Here is a 23,472-nt window from a genome sequence, read left to right as displayed (position 1 = left end):
TATTTAAGTCTGAATGATGTTTTTATTTTTAAAAAATGACCAGACTCCCTCTGTTACATCTGTCTAAGACTCACTCTTGATGCTTGTCTCGGTCACATGATACATTTATCCATTCTACCCTAAAGGCTGGTCCGTGAAAATATTTTCTGACATTAAACCGGTCCATGGCCCAAAAAAGGTTAGGGACCACTGCTTTGAACGATACATGTACATGGAATCCATAGAGACAGAAAGCAAATGGTAAGTGCCAGATGCTGGAGGAGGGAAATGACTACTTAACATCATTTTCTATTGGAGAGATGAAAATGTTTTGGAACTAAATAGAAGTGGTTGTTGCACAATACTGTGAATATGTCAAATATAACTGAATTGTTCAGTTTAAGATGGTTGATTTTATGTGAATTTTTACTTCAATAAAAAAGATGAATTAATGCATGTAAAAATACTTAGGACTCTCCCTTGAACTTGATAAGAACTTGCTACATTTTGTTGTTGTTGTTGCTAATTGGTCAAAGACAGAGGCAGCATGGTGAAAGAGGAAGATATGGAGAGGACCATGCAGTAAGTAGAGATTTGGAGTGTTCTACCAACTTGAACACTAGTTTGCAGGGAACGCTCTTTAAGTCAAAATTTCAGTTCCTTCATCTAAAAATAATCACTGTAATCTCTCATCAGTATGACCATTTTCCATTTGTAAAATACAGTTTCTGAAATTAAAATTAATTTAAAGCACATAATATCTAGATGAGTGAATATTATTATCCTCCAGTTATAGAAAAGGAAACAGACTTTGGGAGGCAACATTCTCAGGCTCACGCAGCTGGTCATGCTGCTGGGAGTCAGATGGGGTTTATCTGAAGTTCAGAAAGCTATCAAATACTGTCTCCTAAGAGGCTCAGAGAATCCCCCTGAAAAAATCATGCTGCTGCCATTTAATAAATGAAGAAACTTGGGCCCCAAGAGGTGAAGTAACTTATCCGAAGCCACACAATTAGAAAGTGGGAGAACCTGGACCTATGTCTCAAACTACAGTATTCTGAGTTGGTCCTGAATTGGATGAAATATGAAATATTCTTACTAGAGAATATACTATGGGCATGAAAATCACTTAGTATTTTAATATGGAAAAGGAGTCACAAAATATGTTTTAATCCTGGAAGAATTTGCATAAAGCAAAGGTGTGGTCATGGTAAGTGGGGAACAGATGAAACAGGAACGATGCGGTCTTCCGAATTGTTGAAGCTGAGCCATAGGCACATATTCTCCCTTTTAAAAAATTATTTCAGTCTTAGTGATTGCATATTTTTGTGTTGCTTGCATTTTCTTCTTTTCCAGTTTTCTCTTGTGAACACATTATTTTGTGTAAAAAGAAAAACACCATGGGTAAAGTAATTTAAATCGGGTTGCTTCCCATCCTAACTGGAATTTTGACCATTCCTAGAAGTTCCCACTTGTGTTCCAGATATCAACGAGTGTGGCCCGCCATTATATGTGTCTTGTGGAAGCTCTGCAGACTGTCACAATGTGGAGGGAAGTTATTATTGTGAGTGCACTCCTGGGTATGAGCTTCTTTCAGGGGGCAACAAACTCAAAAGTGAGGAAGAGAACACTTGCCGAGGTAAATAGTTTCCCAGGTCGTATATTCATTCCTTCCACCTGTCACCCCACGGCGTTCACACACGCAAGCTCATCTGGTCAACTTTGGGACTGTCTTGAAAATATAATTACTAGGTCTGAGAGCCCAGGAGAGAAAACTCTTGGGTCTATTAGGGGCCTATTCCTCCCATTTTCTGTTCTTGTTCAGATTTATAACTCATGTTAGTGTGCCTTAGAAGATTCTTTATTGTGACATAATGTGCAACAGTTAAAGATTGGAAACAAATGACATGGCATTCATTAATGGAGAATAGTTTAATATATTATGATATAACCTTACAATGATAAGTTTTAAAACCTTTCATGAGTTCTTATTTTATTTTCGTGGACAATTCTATGAATTTTTAACACATGTCCAGAGTTGGGTTACCACCACCATTAGGGTTCAGAACAATTAATTCATTATTCCCAAGTGCTTCCTTATCTTGTCCCTTTATTATCACCCCAACCTGTACCTCATGGAAACCCTTAACTTATTTTCTTTTGCTTGTACTATGGACTTTTAGAATATATAAAAACAGAATACTACAATGAGCTAGAGTCAGGTTTCTCCCACATGGCATAATTATTTTGAAGTTCATACATGTTGTTTTGTGTAGCAATAGTTTATTTCTTTTTGTTGCTAAGTGATATTTCATTATACGGCCATACCACACTTTGTTTAACCATTCTCCCATTGAATGGCATTCAGGTAGCATCCAATCTTGGGTGATTATGAATAGAGCTAAATGAGAAAGCTCTTGATAAACTAAGTTGGAATGCTTTTCAAGTTCAGTTTAAAAACATTTTTAAATACTGCAGAATGGTTTCTATAGCATGCCAACAGCTTTTCTTCTTCCTGATTTTCCTTTTTATTCATCTCAAGTATTGTTTTAAAAATATTTTTAATCTAGCCTGACTGTGGGGTGACGCAGTGTATAGGGCATTGGCCTGGGATGCTGAAGACCCAGGGCTGAGACCCTGAGGTCACTGGCTTGAGCAAAGTTTCATCTGGCTTGAGTGTGTGATTGCCAGCTTGAGCATAAGCTCATCAGCTTGAGCGCAAGATCATTGGCTTGAGCGTGAGATCATAGACATGACCCCACAGTCGCTGACTTGAGACCAAAGGTCACTGGCTTGAGGCCCAGGGTTGCTGACTTGAGTCCAAGGTCTCTCACTTAAGCAAGGGGTCAGTGGCTTGGCTGGTATCCCCCTACCCCCATCAAGGCACATATGAGAAAGTAATAAATGAACAATTAAGGTGCTGCAACTATGAGTTGATGCTTCTCATCTCTATCCCTTCCTATCTCTCTCTCTCTCTCTCTCTCTCTCTCTCTCTTTCTCACTAAATAATGATATATATATATATATATAGTTAATCTGAAAACTCTTCAAGTCCCTTTTAGTATTATTAAGATAGTAATATCATAATAGGTATAATTTGATTTTCTACCATTGCTCTGAGCTGCATACCCAGACCTATAAATAGAACTGGGAGAGATAAGTCCTATCTCCTGGGGCCTGTTCTCCAGTGGGCAGACAGACCTGTAGACAAGTGCAATGTAAGTCCAAGAATGTAAAAAGGAACAGTCACTGCATAAACCATCCACTTCATGGGCAGACAGCCTCCTTCTCATCACTGTATTCCAGTACCTGGTACATGAGGGCATTTTATAAATATGAATAAATGAAGAACTTGAGAGAGCTCTGTTGTTACAGTAACCTGACACTTGGCCTTGATTTTGGCCAGGTTTTTTAACTCTCTGGTTTCCTTATATCTAAGTCAGGAATGATAATATCTACTCTTGAAGAGACTAAGTTTTTAAAAAAACTCAATATTAAGTTGTTTATCTTATAAAAGAGTACATACACTTTTTATTAAAGTGCAGTTGAAAAATAATAGTATATTCTTAGTTTCAAGTATACAACATAGTAATTCTACATTTATATACCTTATAATGTGATCACCACACTAAGTCTAGTAACCATCTGTTACCATACAAAGTTATTATGACATTATTGACTATATTTCCTGTGCTGTACACTATATCCCCATGACATATCTTTTATACCTGGTGCTTTGTACTCTCCTATTCCTCCTACCACCCTACTCTCTGGCAACCATCATATTGTTTTCTGTATCTATAAGTATGCTTCTGTTTTGTTTATATGTCTTGTTGTTGTTTTTTAGATTCCACATATAAGTACGATCATACAGTATTGTCTTTCTATCTCTGATTTATTTCACTTAGCATATTACCTTCTAGGTCCATCCATGTTATTGTAAACGGAAAAATTTCACATTTATTTCTGAATGATAGTTCATTGTATCACACAACACATGCTTTTTTTGAGAGAGAGAGAGGGCCAGACAGACAGGAAGAGAGAGAGATAAGAAACATTAACTCATAGTTGTGGCACCTTAAATGTTCATTGATTACTTTCTCATATGTGCCTTGACCAGTGGGCTCCAGCTGAGCCAGTGACACCTTGCTCAAGCCAGCAACTTTGGGCTTCAAGCCGGGACCTTTGGGCTCAAGCCAGTGGCCATGAGGTCATGTCTATGATCCCATGCTTAAGCTGGCGATCCTGCGCTCAAGCTGGCAACCTCAAGGTTTTGAACTTGGGCCCTCAGCATCCTAGGTTGATGCTCTACCCACTGCTCAACCACTTGGTGAAACACAATACACTTTCTTTTTTATTTATTTATTTTTAAATGTATTTAATATTTTATTTTTTTTGTTTTTTTGTTTTTTGTTTTTTGTTTTTAAATAATTTTATTATTTTTTTAATGGGGTAACATCAATAAATCAGGATACATATATTCAAAGATAACAAGTCCAGGGTATCTTGTCGTTCAATCATGTTGCATACCCATCACCCAAAGTCAGATTGTCCTCCGTCACCCTCTATCTTGTTCTCTCTGTGCCCCTCCCCCTCCCCCTTTCCCTATCCCATTTCCCCCTCCCCCCCCCGTAACCACCACACCCTTACCAATGTCTCTCAGTTTCAATTTTATGTCCCACCTACGTATGGAATAATGCAGTTCCTGGTTTTTTCTGATTTACTTATTTCGCTTCGTATCATGTTATCAAGATCCCACCATTTTGCTGTAAATGTTCCGATGTCATCATTTCTTATGGCTGAGTAGTATTCCATAGTGTATATGTGCCACATCTTCTTTATCCAGTCATCTATTGACGGGCTTTTTGGTTGTTTCCATGTCCTGGCCACTGTGAACAATGCTGCAATAAACATGGGGCTGCATGTGTCTTTACATATCAATGTTTCTGAGTTTTGGGGGTATATACCCAGTAGAGGGATTGCTGGGTCATAAGGTAGTTCTATTTTCAGTTTTTTGAGGAACCACCATACTTTCTTCCATAATGGTTGTACTACTTTACATTCCACCAACAGTGGATGAAGGTTCCTTTTTCTCCACAGCCTCTCCAACATTTGCTATTACCTGTCTTGGTAATAATAGCTAATCGAACAGGTGTGAAGTGGTATCTCATTGCCGTTTTGATTTGCATTTCTCTAATAGCTAAAGAAGATGAGCATCTTTTCATATATCTGTTGGCCATTTGTATCTCTTCCTGGGAGAAGTGTCTGTTCATATCCTCTTCCCATTTTTTTATTGGATTGTTTGTTTGTTTGTTTATTGTTGAGTTTTATGAGTTCTTTGTATATTTTGGATATTAGGCCCTTATCTGAGCTGTTGTTTGAAAATATCATTTCCCACTTAGTTGGGTGTCTGTTTATTTTGTTATCAGTTTCTCTTGCTGAGCAAAAACTTCTTAGTCTGATGTAGTCCCATTCATTAATTTTTGCCTTCACTTCTCTTGCCATTGGAGTCAAATTCATAAAATGCTCTTTAAAACCCAGGTCCATGAGTTGAGTACCTATGTCTTCTTCTATGTACTTAATTGTTTCAGGTCTTATGTTTAGATCTTTGATCCATTTTGAGTTAATTTTTGTACAGGGGGAGAGACTGTAGTCCAGTTTCATTCTTTTGCATGTGGCTTTCCAGTTTTCCCAGCACCATTTATTGAAGAGGCTTTCTTTTCTCCATTGTGTGTTGTTGGCCCCTTTATCAAAAATTATTTGACTATATATATGTGGTTTTATTTCTGGACTTTCTATTCTGTTCCATTGGTCTGAGTGTCTATTTTTCTGCCAATACCATGCTGTTTTGATTGTCGTGGCCCTATAATAGAGTTTGAAGTCAGGTATTGTAATGCCCCCAGCTTCATTCTTTTTCTTTAGGATTGCTTTGGCTATTCGGGGTTTTTTATAGTTCCATATAAATCTGATGATTTTTTGCTCTATTTCTTTAAAAAACGTCATTGGAAGTTTGATGGGAATTGCATTAAATTTGTATATTGCTTTGAGTAATATAGCCATCTTGATTATATTTATTCTTCCTAGCCAAGAACAAGGTATATTCTTCCATCTCATTATATCTTTTTCGATTTCCCTTAACAATGGTTTATAGTTTTCATTATATAAGTCCTTTACATTCTTTGTTATGTTTATTCCTAAGTATTTTTTTTTTTTGTTGCAATCGTGAAGGGGATTATTCTTTTGAGTTCGTTCTGAATTGTTTCATTGTTGGCATATAGAAAGGCTATTGACTTCTGTATGTTAATTTTGTATCCTGCGACCTTACTGTATTGGCTTATTGTTTCTAGTAGTCTTTTTGTGGATTCTTTGGGGTTTTCGATGTATAGGATCATATCATCTGCAAAAAGTGATACCTTTACTTCTTTTCCGATATGGATGCCTTTTATTTCTTTGTCTTGTCTGATTGCTCTGGCCAGAACCTCTAGTACCTCATTAAATAAGAGTGGAGAGAGTGGACAACCCTGTCTTGTTCCTGATTTAAGGGGGAAAGCCTTCAGTTTAGTGCCATTTAATATGATGTTAGCTGATGGTTTATCACATATGGCCTTTATCATGTTGAGATATTTTCCTTCTATACCCATTTTGTTGAGAGTCTTAAACATAAAATTGTGTTGTATTTTATCGAAAGCCTTTTCTGCGTCTATTGATAAGATCATGTGGTTTTTGTTCTTTGTTTTGTTGATATAGTGTATTACGTTAACCGTTTTACATATGTTGAAACATCCTTGAGATTCTGGGATGAATCCCACTTGATCATGATGTATTATTTTTTTAATATGTTGTTGTATTCGATTTGCTAGTATTTTGTTTTGTATTTTAGCATCTGTATTCATTAGAGATATTGGTCTGTAGTTTTCTTTTTTTGTGCCATCCTTGCCTGGTTTTGGTATGAGGGTTATGTTGGCCTCATAAAATGTGTTTGGAAGTATTGCTTCTTCTTCAATTTTTTGGAAGACTTTGAGTAGAATAGGAACCAAGTCTTCTTTGAATGTTTGATAAAATTTGCTGGTATAGCCGTCAGGGCCTGGACTTTTATTTTTGGGGAGGTTTTTAATGGTTTTTTCTATTTCTTCTCTACTGATAGGTCTGTTTAGGCTTTCTGCTTCTTCTTGACTCAGTCTAGGAAGGTTGTATTGTTCTAGGAATTTATCCATTTCTTCTAGGTTGTTGAATTTAGTGGCATAAAGTTTTTCATAGTATTCTACAATAATTCTTTGTATACCTATGGTGTCCGTGGTGATTTCCCCTCTTTCATTTTGGATTTTGTTTATATGAGTTCTTTCTCTTTTTTCCTTGGTGGGTCTTGCCAAGGGTTTGTCAATTTTGTTGATCTTTTCAAAGAACCAGCTCCTTGTTCTATTAATTTTTTCTATAGTTTTTCTGTTCTCTAATTCATTTATTTCTGCTCTGATTTTTATTATCTCCTTTCTTCGGCTAGTTTTGGGTTGTCTTTGTTCTTCTTTTTCTAGTTCCTTAAGGTGGGAAGTTAAGTGGTTCACTTGGGCTCTCTCTTGTTTGTTCATATATGCCTGAAGTGATATGAACTTCCCTCTTATCACTGCTTTTGCTGCATCCCATAGATTCTGATATGTCGTATTGTCATTTTCATTAGTCTGTATATATCTTTTGATCTCTGCACTTATTTCTTCTTTGACCCATTCATTTTTTAAAAGTATGTTGTTTAGTTTCCACATTTTTGTGGGATTTTTTCCTCTTTTTTGCAGTTGAATTCTAGTTTCAAGGCTTTATGATCAGAAAATATGCTTGGTACAACTTCAATTTTTCTGAATTTGCTGATGTTGTTTTTGTGGCCCAACATATGGTCAATTCTTGAGAATGATCCATGTACACTGGAGAAAAATGTATACTCAGTCACTTTGGGATGAAATGTCCTGTAGATGTCTATCATATCCAGGTGCTCTAGTGTTTTGTTTAAGGTCACTATGTCTTTGTTGATTCTCTGTTTGGATGACCAATCTAGAGCCGTCAGCGGTGTATTGAGGTCTCCAAGTATGATTGTATTTTTGTCAGTTTTTGTTTTAAGATCAATAAGTAGCTGTCTTATATATTTTGGTGCTCCTTGGTTTGGTGCATATATATTAAGAATTGTTATGTCTTCTTGATTCAGTGTCCCCTTAGCCATTATGAAATGGCCATTTTTATCTCTGAGTACTTTTCCTGTCTTGTAGTCAGCATTATCCGATATGAGTATTGCTACACCTGCTTTTTTTTGGATGTTATTTGCTTGGAGTATTGTTTTCCAGCCTTTCACTTTGAATTTGTTTTTATCCTTGTTACTTAGATGAGTTTCCTGTAGGCAGCATACAGTTGGATTTTCTTTTTTAATCCATTCTGCTACTCTGTGCCTTTTTATTGGTGAGTTTAATCCATTTACATTTAGTGTAATTATTGATACTTGTGAGTTCCCTATTGCCATTTTATATCTTGTTTTCTGTTAGTTTTGTGTCTTGTTTGATCCTTCTCTTTCGTTTTGCTATCTTTTGTTTTTATTTGGTTGTATTCCATACATCTTTCCTCTGTTGCTATCTTTTTTATCTCATGTGCTTCTGTGGTGGTTTTTTCAATGGTGGTTACCTTTGAGTAATGAAAAGGGTCCCTACCCTGTTCATTGTAGCGAACTATTTTGTGAGTACTTTTGCACTCCATCGTCCTTTGCTACTGTTAATCTCCATCTTCTCCTCCTCTTTCTTTTTGTTGTTGTCACAGTTTAAATTTGGTTTTATTGTGTTCTTCTTGGAGGTTTTACTTGTGGCTCTGTTTTTTTTTTTTTTGTTCTTTGTATCTGATTGGAGAACCCCCTTTAGTAATTCCTGGAGTGGGGGTTTTCTGATGATAAATTTCCTCATCTTTTCTGTATCTGTGAATGTTTTTATTTCTCCTTCGTATTTGAAGGATAGCTTTGATGGGTATAGTATTCGTGGCTGAAAGTTCCTCTCTTTCAGGACTTTAAATATTGGGGTCCACTCTCTTCTAGCTTGTAGAGTTTCTGCTGAGAAATCTGATGATAATCTAATGGGCCTTCCTTTATATGTTGTATTCTTCTTTTCCCTGGCTGCCTTGAGAATTTTTTCTTTGCTGTTGGTTTGTGTCAATTTCATTATGATATGCCTTGGAGTAGGTTTGTTGGGGTTAAGAAAACTCGGTGTTCTGTTTGCTTCTTGAATTTTGGGCTTTAGCTCTTTCCACAGGCTTGGGAAGTTCTAATCTATTATTTGTTTGAGTATGTTCTCCATTCCATTTTCTCTCTCTTCTCCCTCTGATATACCTATTATTCTTATGTTATTCTTTTTGATGGAGTCAGATAATTCTTGTAGGGCTATCTCTTTTTTTTAAATTTTTGAGTCTCTTTCTTCTTCTCTCTGTTGTGCCTCAAGTTGCTTGTCTTCTATTTCACTAATCCTCTCTTCTATCTGACCTGTTCTATTAGCTAAGCTTGTTACTTCGTTTTTCAGCTCATGAATTGAGTTTTTCATCTCTGTTTGATTTGTTTTTATAGTTTCAATTTCTTTGGACATATATTCTTTGTGTTCTTTGAGTTGTTTTCTGAGCTCCCTAAATTGCCTTTCTGTGTTTTCTTGTATATCTCGGAGGATTTTTAGGATTTCTATCTTGAATTCTCTGTCATTTAGCTCCAAAGTTTCCAATATATTAAATTTTTTCTCCATAGATTTTTCCTCATCTAGCTGTGTCACAATACACTTTCTAAAAAAAGTTTAACAGACTTAGATGAATGAATGACTTTTCAAAACATTAATCATTTTTATACTATCTATTTTTGTCATTTACATAGTTGTTTGAATAATGTTTTAAAATATTTGAATAAACTTAGAGACAGAAGTATTTAGTATTCACTAAGAAGAAAAGTAAAATATTATATCCACTATTAAGAAATATGACAGTAATATATTTGCTTTGAAATGGTTTCACTTCTTTAAAGATTTATTTATTTAAATTTATTTAGGTGAGCCTGACCTATGGTGGCGCAGTGGATCAAGATTCGACCTGGAACACTGAGGTCGCCAGTTCAAAACCCTGGGCTTGCCCGGTCAAGGCACATATGGGAGTTGATGCTTCCTGCTCCTCCCCCCTTTTCTTTCTTTCTCTCTGTCTCTCTCCCCCCACCCTAAAATGAATAAATAAATAAAAATAAAAAATTTATTTGGGTGTCATTGATTAGTAAGATTAAATAGGTTTTGAGTATACAATTCTATTATACATCATCAGTTTATAAACATCAATCTTTTTGAGAGTGTTATGCTCTTTATAAATTAGTTACTATCACTAAAGGAGAGAGACCTCTGATCTTCAGTTAAGAGGGGCTCCTCTCCCTTCACTGGCTACAGACAAAGAAAGCTTTAGTAAATATTATCCAAGCTCCATTCTATTGGTTTCTAAGTTAACAAGAGATGATCAAATTTCTCTCCTAACTATAAAAGAAAGATAAGTTTGGAGCCACTTACTTAGCACTGTGACCACAATCACATGGCTTCCTCATTTCTCAACCACAAACTTCCCCTGAGTGAGGAGATAGCAGAAATGCTCAAGATACTCTGAAGCCAAGATAAGTTCCCTCTAGGTGTGGCATGTAAAACAGACCCACCACCTACCCCATGGGTTGTGGGCAGTACTAAGGCTGCCTTAGAGGGTAAAACTACGGTTGGAGCCACAGATGATTGAAGAGAAGCATTAGCCAGAGGAGCTGAAGGTTTTATGAACTGGATAAGCACAGCTCCAGGTTACCCATGAGACTCCTTCAGCAACACTCAGAGCTGATACCAACACTTCTGGGCTGGAAGCAATTCCCAGATTCCTGAATGGACCACTGTATTCATTTCCTGTTGCTGACATAACAAATTACCACAAGATTAGTAGTTGAAAGCAAAATAGATTCTTACAGTTTGTGAGGTCAGAGTTTTAAATGGTTTCTTCTAGAGGCCTTATGGGGACCATTTCCTTGTCTTTTATAGATTCTAGAGCAGGGGTAGTCAACCTTTTTTTACCTACCGCCCACTTTTATATCTCTGTTAGTAGTAAAATTTTCTAACCACTCACCGGTTCCACAGTAATGGTGATTTATAAAGTAGGGAAGTAACTTTACTTTATAAAATTTATAAAGCAGAGTTACAGCAAGTTAAAGCATATAATAATAATTACTTACCAAATACTTTATGTCAGATTTTCACTGTTTGGCAGAATAAATCTTTATAAAACAACTTACTATAGTTAAATCTATCTTTTTATTTATACTTTGGTTGCTCTGCTACCACCCACCATGAAAGCTGGAATGCCCACTAGTGGGCAGTAGGGACCAGGTTGACTACCACTATTCTAGAGGCTGCCTGCATTCCATGGTTCTAGACATATTTCTTGCTCTTCAAAACCAACAGCACAGCTATTATCTCTTCTTCTCTCTGACCAACTCCCTCCCTCTTATAAGGGTCCTTCATGACTACACCAGGTGCAGCCAGATCATCCAGGATAATCTCGCATTTCAATACCCTTAATCACAAAGTTCAAAAAAATTCTTTCAAGAAAAAGGCAACATGTTCATATGTTCCAGAAATTAGAACTTGGACACTTGAGCATCTTTAAAGAGGCCATTATTTTGTCTACCATACTCACCATCCACCAGCAGCTCTAGTTTAGAATATCACACACACACGCCCACCCACACATGCGCACATACACACTCACATAGTTCTTGTTTTGCCCACCTTGCTTGAATACAGAGGCCAGGAACTTACTTCTGTGAAGGGCCAGATAGTAAATACCTTAGGCTTTGGGGACCAGAAGGTCCCTGTCACAGGTACTTAGCTCTGCCATTATAGTTTGACAGCAGCCATAGGCAACATAAAAATAAATAGGAGTGGCTGCATTCCAATAACATTTTATCTATGAATACTAGAAGTTGAAGTTTATGTTATATAGTTTTTAGTTTTAATTTTATTTATAAAATTGAATTTAACAGGGTGGCATTGATCAATAAGAGTACATAGGTTTCAGGTAAATATTTCTATAGCATTTGAACTGTTAATTTTGTTGTTTAACTATCACCCAAAGTCAAATTATTTTCTGTCACCTTATGTTTGTTCCTCTTTACTCCCTTCCCACTACCTCCTCCCCAGTCACCCTCCTGCACATCCCCCAACCCCGGTAACCATTTCACTTTTATCTATGTCCATAGTCTCAGTTTATATCCCACCTGTGTGTGAAATTATACAGTTCTTAGCTTTTTCTGATTTACTTATCTCACTCAGTATAATGTTCCCAAGTTCCATCTATGTTGTCATAAATGTCACTATTTCTTATGGCTGAGTAGTATTCCATTATATATATGTACCACTTCTTTATCCAATACTCTATCAAGGGACACTTTGGTTGTTTCCATGTCTTGTACACTGTGAATAATGCTGCATTGAACATGGGGATGCATGTGTCTTTATGTACCAATATTTTTTAGTTTTGTGGGTATATACCCAGTAGAAGGATTGCTGGGTCATATGGTAGTTCTATTCTTAGTTTTTTGAGAAACCACCATACTTTCTTCCATAATGGTTGTACTAATTTGCATTTCCACCCGCAGTGAATGAGAGTTTTTTTCTCCACAGCTTCTCCAACACTTGTTATTACCTGTCTTGTTGATAATACCCAATCTAACAGCTGTGAGGTGGTAATGTACTCTTATTGATCAATGTCACCCTGTTAAATTTAATTTTCTAAATAAAGTTCTTAAAAAGTTGAAGTTTGTATAATTTTTATGTCACAAAAGATAGCTCTTTCTTTGAAATTTTTGGCCATTGAAAACAACTAAAACCATTCTTTTCTTGTGGACTGTACAGAAACAGGCAGAAGGTGGGTTTGGCCTGGGAACCATAGTTTGCCAACTCATGCCCTGAGGGGGCTGTAGAGTAGAGTGCTACCACAAGATGCTATCTCTCTCATCTGTGACGAACTTCTGATGCATGAACTTGAGAAAGGTCCTGAAGGGTAGTAAGTCTGGGTGGGGTTCACAAGTTGAAGGGAGGCCTTAGCAGGGCTTGGATAGGTAACTAACCCTTTTTTTTTATGTCTCCAGATGTGGATGTGTGCAGCTCAAGATGACACTAATGCAACAATTCTATACACTGCATCAATGTGAGGGGCAGCTACACATGCTACTGTCACCATGGCTAGGTGGCCAGGTCTGGGCCCAGTGGTCTAAGCACCACTGTCTGTGAAGGTATATCTGATACACATACAGACACACATGTGTGCACACATTATTCAAACTGCACTGATGTGTATGTGCACGTGTGCACATTCACAAAAGCAAGTATACACATGCATGCTTGCATGCACACACTAACAAAATGCATGTGCACGCACACATCCCAATGGTGCTCCTGCCTCTTTTCCTTCCAGAAGTCTCCTTCTCATGGACACCACCTTCTGGAATCAAGGGTCAGGTGAGTGAAGACTCAGCAGAAGGCCATGAAGCAGAGAGATCCTTGCCAATACTGTCTTGTGTCTCTATCCTCTCTCCAAGTTCCACCTTCAGATCCCCTGACCCACCCCCATGTCCTGCCTCTCCAGAACCTCTCCGCTTCTTTGACAAAGTCCAGCAGTTATCTCAAGACTTCAAGCCAGCCTTGGCTGAGAACACTATCCAGGTAAAGTCAGAACCAAGAAAGAAGCAAGATATGGAAATCCATAGAGACCTGGGTCACTGTGATAGGAGTGGCTGTGAAAGCCCCATGTAGTAAGTACTGCAACTGGCCTCTCCCCTATGGTGGAGAGAAGGCTGCGGCACCCGGCAATCTAGAAGCACTTTCAAACCGCCCAGGTGTGCTAACTTATGGTTTGTTCCCTATTGCTGGTTTCAGACTTTAGGTTTACCTCATCCTTGGACTTCCTGGCCCAGGTTGACCTCTGAGTGGCTGAGGTCTAAGCATCAAGGTCCATCTGAAGAATCTAATTCAGTGCCATTGTTATTCTCCAAATAGACAGTTTCTAGGGTCTGTTCTCTGGGTCTAAATAATTGAGATCTTCATGCAACCCCTTCGGTCTGTTGCCCAGTGGCTCAGTGTCCCCATTCTCCCAGGACCTCATTCAAGAGGTGGATGAGTTGCTGGAGACTCCCAGAGACCTGGAGACCCTGCCTTGCTCAGAGCAGCACTGTGTAGCCAACCTGCTCACTGGCCTGGAGGATGTTCTGAGAGGGCTGAGCAAGGCCCTGCCCAGTGGGTCACTGACTCTGCATGCTCCTGCAGGCACAGGTAAGTACCGGGGTCTGCCCCAGGCTCCTGACTCACCTATTTGCCATCTAATTCTTCCCTCTTCCTAAAGACTGCCCTTTTGGAGCTGAGTGATCCCAATCACATCTCAGGGTTTTATTTAAAGTAAAATATTACTCATATAATAAAATGAAGCCCTGTGATACTAAGTCTTTTATTTGTCTTAAAGATTAAATGTTTTCAAAAATGAGAAGCAAAAGTAAATATATACAAACATCACTGGTAAGATATCATTATATTATTTATATAATTATAATATAAAATCCCTGCAATTATATTCATAAAAATAAGGTATTCAAAGATAAACATTACTTGAAAATGAAGAAAATGTGTTTAATCTTGAAATGTTGAAAAGTATATATTTTGTCTATTTTGAGTATAATCTTAAGTAGCATAACAATGGTTTTATTGTTGAAACATGTCATTTTTGTGAAATTTTTTATTACAGCCATCCTAGTACATGTGAGATGATATCTCATTGTGGTTTTAGTTTTCATTTATTTAGTGACTAATGATGCTAAATTCTTTCCATATGTTTATTGAAATGTTCTATATCTTCTTTAGATAAACATTTATTCAAATATTTTACCTATTTTTAAGTTGAGTTATTTGTCTTATTATTGAGTTGTGAGAACTCTCTACAAGGGTAGACAAAAGTAGTTTTACAGTTGTGACCATGCAAAACAATTTGTGTATTATTATTTATTAGTTAACTATTTTATTTATTCTAATGATTATTAATTTGTTTTCACCCACCCTTGTATATTCTGGACACTAGACCCTGTCAGTCTTAATTGCAGGTACCTGCATCAGATTTAAAAATGGTGTTGTACACATTTAAATCCCTAAAATCTTTGAACTAGAGTTAGAATTGTCATTGCAACAGAAACTGTGCCTTGTTCATGAGCATCTCTTCCTTTTCTAGAGATGCAGTGTTAGTAGAATGTTTTCCAAATAAGTGCAATTTTTGGAGACACTACTGGTTTTAAGCTATTAAAAAAGCTAAAATGAGTCTTAAACCAGATACATTACTCTTCTTTTAGTGCTTAAAATTGATGTCATGTGTCAGCATAACAAAAAATTTAATCCCAAATGCAAAAAATAACCTGATTTCTCCCCCCCCCCCCCCTCATACCATCACCACCACTGCAGAACTGTCTCTGAAGGTACAGGAGCAAGGAGTAGGAGAGGTCATCTTGAGACAAAACCAGGCAAAAATGCAGTTGAACTGGGACATGGTGCAGAAATCCAGCGACTTGGGTAATGACTGAGAAGGGAAGGGGAAGGCCACTTAGAACTTGCCATGGGACAAGACAGCCAGCATCAAACACACAGAATTAAAGATTTAAAAATAAATTGTATGGTGGGTAGGACCATATGGGAGAAACCGTATGAGGAGGAAGTAGCCTTGGTGGGGCCCTGAGATGTCAACCTTGGCCTCGTCCTGCAGCCCCTTCAGTGGTGGGCCTTGTCTCCACTCCAGGGATGGGCAAGTTGCTGGCTGAGGTCCCGCTGGTCCTGGACCCTGAGAAGCAGGAAGTTTTGCATGCGACACACAAGGCCTTGCTGCAGGGAGTCTCCTCTGTCCTGTTCTCTGATGTCAACTCTGCCTTTGTGAGCAACAAAGATACCCAGAATCTCAGCTCCACAGTCACTTTCATCTTCTCCCACCATGTGAGTGCTGGTGGGACTGGGCTGTGTGTATGGAAAGAATCTGAGTTCTGGACACAGCCTTGCCACTCTGCTCAGCCTTGGGATTCAAGTCCCTCCCTCATGGGCACACATTTTCCCCAGGAAAGTCAGCCTTTCTAGAGTCAGCTTTGAATCAGTATCTCTGAGCACCAGAACCATTAACCAGCTTACACCTGTGCCCTGTGCCTACAGCCGATGATCCCTGGGCCAAGGGAGAAGATACTCTGTGTCTTCTGAGAATGTGTCCAGGATGAGTGTGGTCACTGGACCATCAAAGGCTGTAGGATGGTGAACACCGGAAACACCAGCACCACCTGCCAATGCACTCACCTCAGCAGCTTTGCTGTCCTCCTGGCCCACTATGACGTGCAGGTGAGATCCCTAAGAGGAGCAATGGGATGAGGATGCTTCGGACTACAGAGATCAGAAAGAGATGCGATCAGAGGGCAGCCAGTGAGAGCAACCACATGAAAGGCCAAACCATTCTCTCCTGGCCACACTGGTTACTTCTTCTGGGGGATCATCAGGAATTGAGATTCGCTCACGTGACACCAGGTGATGAAGAAACACATGGAGGTAAGGGTGAGAACTCTTTTAGCTAAATGGCCAGGATTCATGAGAATCCAGAAAAATTCAACCCCTCCCTCCCAACAAAAAACACTGTTTCTTCCTGCCACTTTGCTATAGAATAGAAAGCATTGAGCAAGTTTCCTAAATTTAAATTTTTGAAGAGATAAAACTATTTAAATCTCAAAAGTAATGGGAGGGATAACATTGAAGTCTTTTTCCTACCCATATTTCTCAGTGATCAGGATCTTTCTTTGAAGAACTTTGTTTCTTCTGAGCCCTCTTAGAGATATTTTATGTATAAACAAACACATACACATAGTACACAGTTCTGTTTTCACTCACGCCATTGCATACCCTAGTCACTCTCATGTGCTTCTTTTTTTTTTTACTTAAAATATTTGAGAGATTCTAAACTAGTGCATAAAGAACTTTCTCGTTCACTTTTGCATTGATATACCTTTCCATTCTATGGATGTTTTATACTTCAACAATTCTCTAATAATAAACTTTTTTTTTCAATATTTTGCTTCTGTGGAGTTATACCATTGCTGGTCAAACTTGTAATTTTGATAGATAATGCCACATTTCAACACATTTTTGTAGCTTCCTATTAATGTCCTTTAAATCTTTGAGTTTGGTAAATGTACTATCATTCTTGGCTGTTCTCCTTCCCACCCATGCAAAGTGTTTAAGTGTATAAATTCAACTTTTCTTCTATTTTTGAAATATGTCTTTAAATCTACTTTACAGTATTTGCTCTCTTCATTAATTTGTGGGTTTTTTCCCAATGAAGATTCCAATTATGCATATTATGACTCTTCTTTGACTAACTCTCATGTTTGTTTTTTCTCTGAGTCTTTTTTGTTTTATCATTTTAATGTTAATTTTGCTAACTTTTTTCCATTCCCATTTTCTGTGTTCCTTAAACTGTGTTTCTATCTGGGTCCAGACTTCATACCTCCTTATATTTTGCCTTCATCATTTGTAGGGATGTTTCTTTTCATTGATTTACTGAGCTTTCTTAATGTGTAATTTCACAAGGCCTCTCTTCATGAGATCTTACATCTTTGCTTTTGTTTCTTGCCTATAAAGGCTTCCTTACATATTTTGATTCATGGCAAATAATGCCACAACTTTCATTTGTTCCATGGTAAGCTATTTGATGAGTCTTCCTTCCTTACAATTTTTTTCTTTTCCTTTTTTCCTTGTAATATTTTCTATAAGTATTGTGTTTATTCTTTTGATTACTTGTCTTTAAAGCAGATAGTATTTCCTAGAGGATTTTGTTTCCAAGATATTTCTGTAAACATGGTGAAGCCTGTATTATAGCACATCATAGAGATATAGTGTAAGTTTTTAGGATTTATCCAAACAAAATGAAATGTCAGTGGTGAAAGCTTTTTTGTCCAAAATACGTGTTTCCCTCCATAGCCACAGTCAAATTTCTTCCTGCAAATATGGACTATGTTTGTCCAATTATACACTTAGCTTCAATCCCTCTGAATCTCTAAACCAACTAGTGTGAGGAAACTCCTGCCCACATCATTCCTACTCTTATAGTCATGAAACAGATTATTCAACTTCCCTCCCACATGTTTCTCTAGTCAATCTTCTCTGATTTTAGTATCTCTTTCAATTATTCTCTAGTTTCACAGAAAACTGAAATGATACTGTTTCTCATTATACTTGTAGCATTTGAATTATTTTCAATAAAAGGTGTGTGTGTGTGTGTGTGTGTGTGTGTGTAAACTTTATGGTCTATCATCTTTAGTGCCAAAATATTGACTTTTTCTTTCAGCTAAGGGTGTCCTTTAAAACTTGGAAAATACTAGGACTTGGACTGTGTAGAGATGGGAAGGGAGCAGGAGATAGATATAGACTGATGCATGCACTTTGTGGTCCATCTTATTTTTCACAGCCCTGGAATATTATTCTTTTTTAGCTGACCTGGTATGAACACTCATGAAGAAGATCTTGGGTGATTGGGATGGGTAGAAAATTGACCATCACTTTCAGGAAAACAACATGCAACTGTAATAAGCTTAGTGATATGCAAATTTCAGGATCAAAATACAACTATTATGAATTCAAACGCTTGGTGTCTTGAGGGAGGGCTATCCTACTACACTGGTACCACGGAGTAGAATAAGCAGTTCATAAGAGTTCTATTCCCCCTTTAGGCCTCAGACACTCAAGGAATTTATTTTTTTAACTGACTTTATTGGGGTACAATATATTTGCAATAAAATTTGATTATAACTATACAGTTCATGAGTTTTGATAATAGTAAACACCCTGTAACCACAACCCTGAGATATATACCCCCTTTCAATAACCCCAGAAAGTCCTTCCTTACAATCTCAGTTGAAGCTCTCATCCCCACCCTCAGGAAAGCACAGGTCTGATGTTCATCACCATAGTTTACTTTTGATTGTTCCAGAATCATTCAGTAGAATAGAATCATTCTCTTTTGTGTTTGACTTCTTTTGTTCAACATAATATCTATGAGAGTCTCTCTTGTTTTATTGTCTACAACCATAGCTCATTTCCTTTTAATGCTCAAGCATGCCAATGTATGACTATCCCACAATCTGTTTATCTGTTCTCCAGTTAATGGACATTTGCATTGTTTCCTCTCTAGGCTATTATGAAGAAAGCTGCCAAGACCATTCTTAAACATTTGTGGGCATTTGTTTTCATTTCTTTTGGGTGAATATTCAGAAATGGAATTGCTGGATCATATAGTAATTGTATGTCTAACTTTGTAAGAAATGACCACACTCCATTCCAGAAGGTATTACCTATTACACTCTCACCCAGCAGTGTGTGAGAGGTCCAATTGCTCCATTTTACCCACACTTGGCACTATTTTTGTTTGTTTTGCCATTCTAATCTGTGTACTTTGAAAAGCACAATTGTACAAAGAGCAGGAAAATATAACGAATATCTCCTCTTTGCTGAGTCCCAGGAGGAGGATGCCGCCCTGGTTGTGATCACCTATGTGGGGCTGAGCCTTTCCCTGCTGTGCCTCCTCCTGGCGGCGCTCACCTTCCTGCTGTGCAAAGCCATCCAGAACACCAGCACCTCCCTCCACCTGCACCTCTCAGTCTGCCTCTTCCTGGCCCACCTGCTTTTCCTCACAACCATCGACAGAACTGAGCACAAGGTACTGACACTGTCTCAAAGGACCCTATGACCTCTCCAGGAGATGTGGAGTTTGTGGGGCCATGCTTTATAGGACACCTTAATAAACTGTTTTTCAGTTCTTGGAAGGTTAGAGAAGTGAGGAGCCACTTTCACACTGACACAACAAGAAAACAGATCTTCTCTTGACAATTACTTCATAAACAGAGTTCTCTCCAATATATAGGGGAGGTCCTCAGGTCACACTCCACACTGACGATCCCACCTAATGACTCTTGCTTCTCCCCAGGTGCTGTGTGCCATCATCGCGGGTGCCTTACACTATCTCTACCTGGCCTCCTTCACCTGGATGCTGCTGGAGGGCCTGAACCTCTTCCTCACTGCACGCAACTTGATGGTGGTCAACTACTCCAGTGTGAGCAAGTTCATAAAGAAGTTCATGCTCCTTGTGGGTTGCGGAGTCCCAGCTGTGATTGTGGCCATTTTTGCAGCATCCAGACCTCGCCTTTATGGAACACCCGCCTGGTAAATGCAAATTTCCACTATTCTTATCTTCTCCACATGACCATGACCAGCTAGAACCAATGAAGCACTTTAATTTCATGAAAATATGATAAACAGAGAAAAACTCAGTGATTACCCCAAAGATGTCTTCTTGGTAGAAGATTGTGTTCACTGAAGTAGCCATTTTTATGCCTTAGAGATTTGATTGTTTTAGATGTTAATTATATAGTATGCAAGTAATTATATATTCACATAATGTTAATTGTGCATAACATTAACAATATACTAATATAGTATTAATGACTATAAATGAAATATAGTTAAAATAAATAAGGTGACTATTTTTTGATCATGTAGATTTAATTATTTCAAATATTAATTATATATGATATTAATAACTAGTTATTGGTATAATAGTAATTGAATCTTATAATAAGTAACTGTACATGAATATCATATTTATTGTATTAATTAATGGGACTGGTTTTTTTGTTATTTATTTATTTAAGTATAATTGGTATACAATATTATATTAGTTATAATAGTTTCAGGTGTACAATATAGTAATTTGACATTTTCATACCTTACAATATGATCATCTCACTAATTCTAGTAATTATCTTTAACCATACAAACTTATCACAATATTATTGATGCTATTTTCCGTCACTTTTCCACTCATTGCCCCACTGAGGAGACTATTTTATATCTTTTAGAAAGCAAAATTGAAACAAAAGGATTGCACTGGTTTGTGTAACCCACTTTTCCTAAATCTAAAAGAATGAAGGATGATTTTAATTTAATAATTATTACTATAAACTTCTGAAATGCAATCACTGTTTAAAATATTTTGCATGTATAAACTCAAATCATCCTCCCAACAATTTTCTTTTTTTTTTTTTTTTTTTTTTACAGAGGCAGAGATAGACAGGGACAGACAGACAGGAACGGAGAGAGATGAGAAGCATCAATCATCAGTTTCTTGTTGTGCGCGTTGCGACTTCTTAGTTGTTCATTGATTGCTTTCTCACATGTGCCTTGACTGTGGGCCTTCAGCAGACCGAGTAACCCCCTGCTGGAGCCAGCGACCCTGGGCCCAAGCTGGGGAGCTCTTTGCTCAAGCCAGATGAGCCCACGCTCAAGCTGGTGACCTCGGGGTCTCGAACCTGGGTCCTTCCGCATCCCAGTCCGACGCTCTATCCACTGCGCCACCACCTGGTCAGGCCCAACAATTTTCTGATAAGAAACCAGTGAAATGCAAGGGTTTTTTTTTTTTGTTTGTTTGTTTGTTTGATTTTACAGAGACAGAGAGAGAGTCAGAGAGAGGGATAGCTAGGGACAGACAGACAGGAACGGAGAGAGATGAGAAGCATCAATCGTTAGTTTTTCATTGCGACACCTTAGTTGTTCATTGATTGCTTTCTCATATGTGCCTTGACCATGGGACTACAGTAGACCGAGTAACCCCTTGCTCGAGCCAGCAACCTTGGGTCCAAGCTGGTGAGCTTTTGCTCAAACCAGATGAGCCCGCACTGAAGCTGGTGACCTTGGGGTCTTGAACCTGGGTCCTCCGCATCCCAGTCCGGTGCTCTATTCACTGCTCCACCACCTGGTCAGGCAAAATGCAGGTTTTACAGATGAAGAAATAGGCACATAGGTGACTGGCCATAATCACAGAGCTGAACTGGTGTGTGGCAGAGCTGGGATCAAACCCAGACATATGGCACTCACAACATCTCCTGTGCTGACGAATGTTCACCTCCATGCGACAAGGTCTGGCCAGCTGGGCTTCCCATACAGTTTAACATAAAAGTCAGCAGCTTTTTCTCTAAAAGGGAAAAGATTAATTCTTTTCAGCTTTGTGGACATAGAATCCCTGTTGCAACTACTCATCTCTGTCCTTGTAGCACAAGAGCCACCATAGATTGCATTAATTAATGGGACTGGGTTTTTTGTTATTTATTTCCTTAAGTATACATAAGGGAATGAGTGTAACCTGTTCCAATAAAACACATGACAACATCAGAAGGTGACCCCATTTGGCCCACAGCTTGTAGTAAACAAACATTGCCTTAGTAGTGTTCTCTGTGAGTCTTCTGTGGGATCCATCTAATTCCATTCACACCTCCCAACTCATTCACACAGCTCCTGACTCATTCACAAGCATCTCAATTGAGATCAGATTCCAGTTCTATTATTTCTATCAGCGTGGCCTTAGCTGCTGTGCTTCCTTAACCATCAGATGCCAACCTGTAATCACTCAAGTCTCAATGCTGTCAAAAGGAATAAATTCTATAATGCACATGAGCCTGAATTAGTACTGTGTCAGCTTACTGTTATCATCTATTTTTTTATTGTCTTGCATTTCCCAAATGTTTTCACCTTCTTTGCATGTACCCATCCTTCATATCTCAGCATATGCACAGACAGTTCTCTCAGGGAGCCCTTCCTAAGTACAGTGGTCCCTCGCCTATGGTGAGAGTTAGGTTCCAGAACCCCTGCGATAGGCAAAAATCAGCAATGTAGTGACATTATTTTTATTTTATTATTTATATATATTTTAAGGCTTTACAAACTCTCCCCACACTCTTATAAACCTTTCCTACACTGTTATTGACCTTTCCCACACTTATTTTGCTTATTTTACTGTAAAAATAATTAAAATAATAAATATATAAAAATACTTATATACCACAAAATCCCATTATATAGTGAAAAATCTGCGATACAAAATTAAATATACACAATTTAAAAATCCGCGATACAGTGAGACCACAAAAAGTGAACCACAATACGGTGAGGGACGGCTGTACCTGAATCTCCTAGAGCCCAGACTGGTCTGTGGATCCAGCTAAGTGTTCTCATAGCTCCTCACACTTGATCATAAAACTCATCATCTTGATTGTTTCTGTTGTCTAATTGGTGACCTTCTCACTCAGCTGGGGCCTCCCTGAGGACTATGATACATCTATCTTAATTGTAATTGGGTCCTCAAGTCAAGCACAGGTCCCGATACAGAGGAGACATAATATTTGTCCAATAAACCATAAATTAATGAATTTGTCAATTATTTTTGAAACATATATATATCTACAAACATTTCTGGGGCCCAGGACTTATCAAAACCTTTTTAAAAGAATTTAAATTTTAGCCTGACTTGGCAGTGACACAGTGGATATAGCATCAGCCTGGGATGCTGAGGATCCAGGTTTGAAACCTCAGGTTGCTG

The 23,472-nt window shown here is 38.1% G+C and overlaps 1 pseudogene; it reads left to right on the top strand.

The window, feature by feature from the left end:
- Positions 1–23,472, top strand: part of LOC136319358 (adhesion G protein-coupled receptor E2-like) — a 36,026-nt pseudogene that overhangs the window by 2,082 nt on the left and 10,472 nt on the right.

The sequence above is a fragment of the Saccopteryx bilineata genome, chromosome 1 (assembly GCF_036850765.1).
Source record: "Saccopteryx bilineata isolate mSacBil1 chromosome 1, mSacBil1_pri_phased_curated, whole genome shotgun sequence".
Taxonomy (NCBI): Eukaryota; Metazoa; Chordata; class Mammalia; order Chiroptera; family Emballonuridae; genus Saccopteryx; species Saccopteryx bilineata.
This window is presented reverse-complemented; position numbering and strand designations above follow the sequence as displayed.